This window comes from Suncus etruscus, chromosome 10, assembly GCF_024139225.1.
Source record: "Suncus etruscus isolate mSunEtr1 chromosome 10, mSunEtr1.pri.cur, whole genome shotgun sequence".
Classification (NCBI taxonomy): domain Eukaryota; kingdom Metazoa; phylum Chordata; class Mammalia; order Eulipotyphla; family Soricidae; genus Suncus; species Suncus etruscus.
This window is the reverse complement of record NC_064857.1, coordinates 706,914-714,515: the sequence shown is the minus strand read 5'-3', so window position 1 is coordinate 714,515 and position 7,602 is coordinate 706,914.

The following is a 7,602-nucleotide window of genomic DNA, read 5'->3' as shown; positions in this document are numbered from 1 at the left end:
GGTGTCAGAATTGAAAAATATGGAGATGTCTCACAAGATCTGTGGAGCTGGGCCCATGAGTGGACTTGGTGGCATCTGTGGACCATGGGTGTGACTTCTGGAGCCTTTGAAAATATGGAGGGGCAAAAAGGAGACCGCCTGTTCTGACACTAAGGGGATTCCAGAGTTTTCAGTGTAAAAGCAGTGAAGTTGGGTGTTGTGGCTATTGAGGGGTATACATGCAGCGGCCGAGGCTTCAGCAGGGTAGTGAACTTGATTTTTCTTCACTTCAGAGCTCTCAGCTGGAGGACAGGTGTATCTATGACTTTTAGAGGCTTGACATGCTTCTCTTTTGAGAGATTTTGTTAATTTTTGGAAACAATAATGTATCTGTGAAGTACTAATTCGACTTCCCTAGAATTGTTTTTTTAGCTGTTGCCTTCAGAAGACTAAGAAGGACACTATTTGAGCAGGGCATAAGACAAAATAATGCATGACAAGCAAAGAAAATAGCACAGAGGCTTGGGATTCTTGTCTTGCATGCATTATATCCCCCAGCATCCTGAGATTGTATGATCCCCAAGCTCTAATATATAGTTCTGTTGATTTCCAGTACCATCACCAAATATTGTGAGGAATAGAATCTGGATCCCAAGCACTGATGAGGAGGTTGCAGCAGCAGAAACAACAACAACAACAAAGAATCAAAGAGTATCAGTATTACCCGGAAAAGTCAATCCCCAAATCTATATATATTCAGCTAAAACATCTTACTAGTGAAATGTATATTATTTCTCTTTCCATTGATGACTGAGTTGTTACTGACCAACAAATTAAGCTTTTCACGACTCAACAACAAGTCTCTGCTTGTTTTTTTTTATATTCATTGTTTTATGAATATCTTTATTTGCACATCAGAATTTCAACCAATCCCTACAATAAGCATCTTTAGAAGGAGAACACCCGAAACCATCTCTTTTAAGCTTTCTTGGTGAGTTTTCTTGTCGGCAATAGGTTGAAAAGCGAGGGATGGACTGTAGATCTGGGGTGCTGTATAGTTAACACTGGGAAGAGCACAGGGTGTGATATTTGAAAAGTTAAACAGTACCTGGACATTTTGTAGAATCAGAAGTAGAATGGGGGCCAGAGAGAGAGCACAGCAGGAGGGCATTTGCCTTGCACACAGCCGATCCAGGATGGATGGTGATTTGAATCAGGCATCCCACATGGTCCCATGTGCCTGCCAGGAGCAGTTTCTGAGTGCAGTCAGGAGTAACCCCAGAGCAATGCTGGGTGTGACCTCGGGCCCCCCCAAAAGATGAATGACCTTGCATCATTTATTCTACTGCTCATTTCAGAGGGCAAAAATGTTTGTTTTATATTTCTTTTAGAATAAAGTCAGACAAATAAAGCACAGTAACTAAAACAGCAGAGGAAATTTTTCTGTATGCAGACATCAAATGTGCATCCTGGATGTGTACTGCAGTTCTTATCTGAGTTTTTTTTTCATTAGGATTTGTATTCATAATCAGGAGAGATACAGGTATAGAACACAGGTTTATCTTAGTTTTGCTGCAGCAGCTTGCCTTACAGACTTGTTTTTAGGGAGATTTTTGAGCCTCTCTAATCTGTATATCTGCAGTCTAAGAAAAAGTCAAGACTTGACACAATATAGAAAATATTTGGGTGGCCGGCGAGGTGGTGCTAGAGGTAAGGTGTCTGCCTTGCAAGCGCTAGCCAAGGAAGGACCGTGGTTTGATCCCCCAGCATCCCATAGGGTTCCCTCAAACCAGGTTTGTTGTGCAGAGGGCCACTAATATAATCCCTGTGTTATCTCTGCATCTCAGTCAGCAAGATAGAAAATAGGAGAAAATACAACTTAAGAAGTAGTGTAATTAGTTTCCTGTAAGCATTAACATACCAGAATACTAGTAAAGTGATTACCAGAGGGGTCGGGAATATAGTTTCCTATGTTGAAAAGGTTCCAGGGTCAGTATCTGTTGAAGTACTAAACGCTCGGAGAAATTGTGTAGTGAGTAATTTCGGTGTCTTTATTTATGCTAGTGTTTCCAAAATTCATTCTACCATAGTCCACTTAATCAGGCCTCACAGCATCTGATAAACATGACTGTGTGCATGCAGCAGGCATCATGCTGGAGCATGTTGGGCTCCATTGTTATGTAGCCCAGAGCAGGTACTAAATCTTTGGAGTTGCCCTGCCATTAGAAATATGGATTCACTCATTCAATCAGTCAATTTATAGTGAGGCCCTGTTCTTTGCCAAGCCTTGTTATAGGCTCTGGAAATGTGGCTAAGAGCAGAGCAGTTAAAATCGCTTGTCTCTTGAGTTTCCATCATATTGAAGAAGCAGATGGCAAAAACACAAATGTCCAAAGTGTAGTTGCTGATAGACTGAATTATGGAGGTGTTCTTTGGTGTCTCTTTAGAAAAAGGACCATGAGATAAAGTGAGATTAAAAAAAGAGGCAGGAGTGAGTAATGGGGACACGACAAAGAACTTTCCATTTCTGCAAAGCCAGCCCTCTAGAAACTGAATGGAGGGGAACTATTGAGATGAAGGAAAGATAGACATGGAAAGAGAAGGAACTGAAGAAAAATAGACACGCAAAGCTCTTGATTAAGGCCATCCAAGCAACCTGGACTCGATGAAAGGGAATCTGGTGACAAGGGAGGGTTCTGAGACTATTAGATGTGTTTTTATTAAACAGGATACTTCAAAAGGAACTTGCTGGTCTATGATACAGAGGCCAGAACAGATGCAGGAGAAGTTTAAGAAACTAATCCAGACAAAATGCCCAAGGACTGGTCCAAATTGATTACAGTGGATATGGGGAAAAGGAGTTGAATTCTGTAGTTCTTTCTAAGGTAGATTTTTTTAAATAATATTTTTATTTAAGCACTATGATTACAAACATGTTTGTAGTTGGATTTCAGTTATATAAAAACACAACCCCCTTCACTAGTGCAACATTCCCACCACCAACGCTTCCTTCTCCATCCTCCCCTACTCTCTGCCTATATTTGAGACAGAATTCTACTTCTTTCACTCATTAATATTGTCATGATAGTTGTGACTGTAGTTATGTCTCTAACTGTTCTCACCACTCTTTGTGATGAGCTTCATATCATGAACTGGTTTTCATCTCTATTGGCTCTGGGCATTATTACAATAATGTCCTTTATTTTTCTTAAACCCCCATAGATAAGTGAGACTATTCTGTGTCTATCCCCCTCTGACTTATTTTATTCAGCATAATAGTTTCCACGTCCATCCATAAGAAAATTTCATGACTTCATTTTTCCTGATGGCTGCATATATTCCATTGTGTATATGTACCACAGTTTCTTTAGCCACTAATCTATTGTTGGACATCTAGGTTGTTCCCATTTTCTGGCTATTGTAAATAGTGCTGCAATAAACATAAGCTTTCTTGTATTGTGTTTTTGTGTTCGTAGGGTCTATCCCTAGGAGTGGTATAGCTGGATCAAATGGGAGCTTAATTTCCAGTTTTTTTGAGGCTGGACTAGATGACATTCCCACCAGCAGTGTGAGTTCCTTTCTCCCCACATCCAGCTAACAGTGATTGTTCTTGTTCTTTGTGATGTGTGCCAGTCTCTGTGGTGTGAGAAGAAACCACATTATTGCTTTGATTTTATTTATATTTGATTAGCAATGTAGAGCATTTTTTCATGTGCCTTTTGGTCATTTTTTTTTTTTGGCCATTTGTATTTCTTCTTTGAGGAAGTGTCTGTTCATTTCTTCTCCCCATTTTTTGATGAGGTTAGGTGTTTTTTCTTGTTAAGTTCTGTCAGTACCTTGTATATCTTAGATATTAGCCCTTTATCTGATGGGTATTATTTTAATAGTTTCTCCGATTCTGTGGGTGGCCTTTGTATCTTTGTCTCTATTTCCTTTGAGGTTCAGAAGCTTCTCAGCTAAATATAATCCCATCTAAGGAAGAATGTAAAGTGAAATCAAATTACAAGCATGGATGTCAGTTACAGGAGTGTTGATAAACATGTGGTGAACTAGCAAACTTCCTAGACTTGATCTCTCCAGTGTACTCAGGCTAACCAATTCAACTGTCCCCCCTGAGAGACTGGAAGTCTTGAACTTGCAAGGACTCCATTACTGGGATCTTAAACATTCCTACTAGGCATACTGAGACCACACTTGAACAATTGTGCCTCTCATTTAAGTAAATAAAAGTAAAGGCGCAGATATTGAGAAAAGCAGCACATTTGCTGTTTAAGCTTAAGTTGATTCTGTTATGGTAGGGTCAGAAATGAATGCCCAGGGAACAGGAAATGGTGGGCACCACATCCATGCTAACAAAACTGCCAGAGAAACGTGGAGTCTGTGAGCAAATGGGCAAGCACCAGGTGTGCATAATTAATCTTTTGTTCCAGTTCCTGAATGCGGTACAAGACTCAGCTCTTTAGAAATTCTCTTCTCACTTACTGTTGAAGCTGTTGTGGCCAGGTGCCCTCAGTTTGAGGTAATTAAAAAACCCCTCACTCCAGAGGCAGAAATCTCCTTCTTGAAAAACCATGCCAGGCTGTTAGGAACAAAAAGTGAGGCGAGGAGGACACAAAACAAGGGATGTCGGCCAGGTAGGTTTTTCAGGGATTTGGGGAATAGGGAAGCAGTGACCCTGGGTGCCTGGCCTCTCTTGATGACCAGGGTCAGTTCTTCCCGGAAGGGGACTTGATGGCTGTGAGAGAAGGAAGGAAGGAAGCAGAGCTGAATGTCTGAGTCTCCCTCCTCCCAGAGAGGCAATTTGGTGGCCATTGACACAGCTTCAATGTGGGAGCACTGCCTGGCATCTTATAAAGACAATGTGGTTTTACAAGTCTGGCAAGTTCATCAGATGGGAACTTTACCTAAGTAAATATAGCCATCTGTCCAGTCCAAAGTTCTCCTTTGTTTTGTACTGAAGTGGCTTTGGAAAAAGATTAAGCTCTTAGATTGCAAGAGAAACAAGAACACTACTTTCTTTCCTGGTTTATTCTTTAAGAAAAAGTACCGCTTGAAAATTGGAAAAGTGCCTCCCAAAAGCCATAGTATTTTAAGTTCAGCAGAGTGCAGATTTTACAGAAAAATGCTAGGCTAGTCTGTTAATTTTAAATCACTTGAGTTTTTTTAAAGCATGGTGTGAATTAAGTTTATTTGGTTATTTAAAATAATTAAAGTACTTTCATCTAATATTTCTTGAAGAGCCATACTTATAGAATGTATCTTTAGTGATACAGACCAAGTTATAAAATCATGCATGTAAATAACTAGCTGTATTGTTTATTGAAAATTAGATAATTTTTCTCAGGAAGAATGCATTTAAAATTTTTTGAAAATTTTTATTGAAACCATAGTGATTTACAAAGTTCTTCATGGTTGGGTTTCAGACATACAATGTTTCAGGGCCAATCCCACAACCAGTGTTGATCTCCCTCCACCGATATTTCCAGAGTGCATCCCATGTCAACATGCCTGCCCTCCATGCCACAGCCTGCCAGTATAACAGGCCCATTTTAAGTTTAGGTTGTTAAATTTTGGGTCTCATAATTTCATTCTTCTTGTCTCTGGCTTGGAGTTTTCGTTCTGTCCTTTCTTAACACCACCAAAGTACTCGAGACCTCTTGGCCCCTGTTCCCATTCTTTCATAGTTGTGTTTCTTTCCATTCAACTTCTTTCCTTCTCCTTGCTATCCTCTAACTATAATCTTCTCACTCTACTATGACCTAGAGTGTTCTCAACAACTATCATTTAAACCATTCATTTCTTTATGCAGTTACTCTAAATACCACATATAAGTGATATCGTTTTGTATTAATCTTCTTCTTCTGACTTACTTCATTTAACATAAGATCTTTCAGTTCCATCTATGTAGCTACAAATTGCATGATTGTATTGATTTCATTTCATATATGCATCCCATCTTCAGGATCTACTCACCTGTTGTTCGACATTCAGGTTTACTCCTATTAGCTATTGTACTGAGTAATGCAAAATTGCAGTGTGTTTACATCCTTTTGGATCAGTGTTTTTCTATCCTGGGAATAAATACAAAAAGTGGGATTGCTGGATCATTTGGCAGTTCCTTCTTAGATTACTGAAAACCCTCATACGCTATGCTTTTCTATAGGGGTTAGACCAGGCAGCATTCTAGCGGTGGATGAAAATTCCTTTCTCACTACAGATTCCCACCAACACACATTGTTCCAAAGATTTTTGATCTATGTCATCCTCACTGTATTTTAAAATTCTGTCAGCTTGTGAAATAACAAGATAATTTGTTCTTACACTTATTTGTTTTTATTTATTTATTTAATTTTGGTTTTGGGATCACACCTGGCAGCTCTCAGGGTTACTCCTGGCTCTATGCTCAGAAATTGCTTCTGGCAGGCTCAGGGGACCATATGGGATGCTGGAATTCGAACCACCGTCCTTCTGCATGCAAAGCAAACACACTACCTCCAGGCTATCTCTCTGGCCCCACTTATTTGTTTTTTAAATTTTACCATTGAAGGTACATGACATCACAGTGCCCTCAGAAAGCACAAATACAGGCAAGTCGAAAGAGTTGAGATGAATAAACTGTGAGCGCATTGTACTCAAGTGGTTTGGAGGAAGGTAAGAAGGGAGGGAGGGTTTGACTACAGTGAAACCTGAGTCTAGCCATGTAAAATCAATTGGATCACAGGATAGATTGGCCAAAAGTTCAAAAGTTGTGTATTTTAACTCCATTCTTTACGTGAATATGGTCATTGTATTGTTAACTCTGAAAGTAGAAAGGTTTAATGTGAAAAAGGGTTAATTAGCCAATTGTTTGTCTTGTTTTTTGGGCCACACCCATCAGCACTCAGAAGTTACTCCTGGCTCTAAGTTCAGAAAGTTCAGAAATCACCCCTGGCAGGCTCAGTGAACCATATGGGATACCAGGGATCGAACCTGAATCAGCAAGACAAACCCCTACCCACTATGTATCACTCCAACCCAATTAGCCAATTCTCCCGTTGTTGATATTGTTGTTGTTTGAGGGGTCACACTCATTTGACACTCAGGGGTTACTCCTGGCTATGTGGTCAGAAATCGCTCCTGGCTTGGGGGCACCATATGGGACGCTGGGGGATCGAATCTCGATCTGTCCTAGGCTAGTGCTTGCAAGGCAGACACCTTACCTCTAGTGCCACCGCTCTGCGCCCCCCATTAGCCACTTTATAAAGCTACACAAGAACTTATGAAAGTTAAATCAAAGCAGATGAGGTGAAAGTAGAGAAAAGGAAATACATTTGAGAGGTATTTAATTACTGAAAAATTTAGGATTTTCTCTTTGAAAAGGAGCTTGTAACAATATTTATTGTTTATATAGTATCTTCACAATTTAGGAAATCATAAAATAAGTTTTATTTTTTTAGGTAAGCAAGCTAGTGACAGTTATACTAAATGTTAAAGGATTGAAAGAAAGACTTCATCATAAGCTCCATTCCTTGAGCTGCACAGCCACCAAGATCTCTAGATACAGAGGTCTGATTTTACCATCCAAGACAGTAGAAGTCTTCCATACACCACAAAAGCACCGAAGGGAGAGTAAATAATCATGCA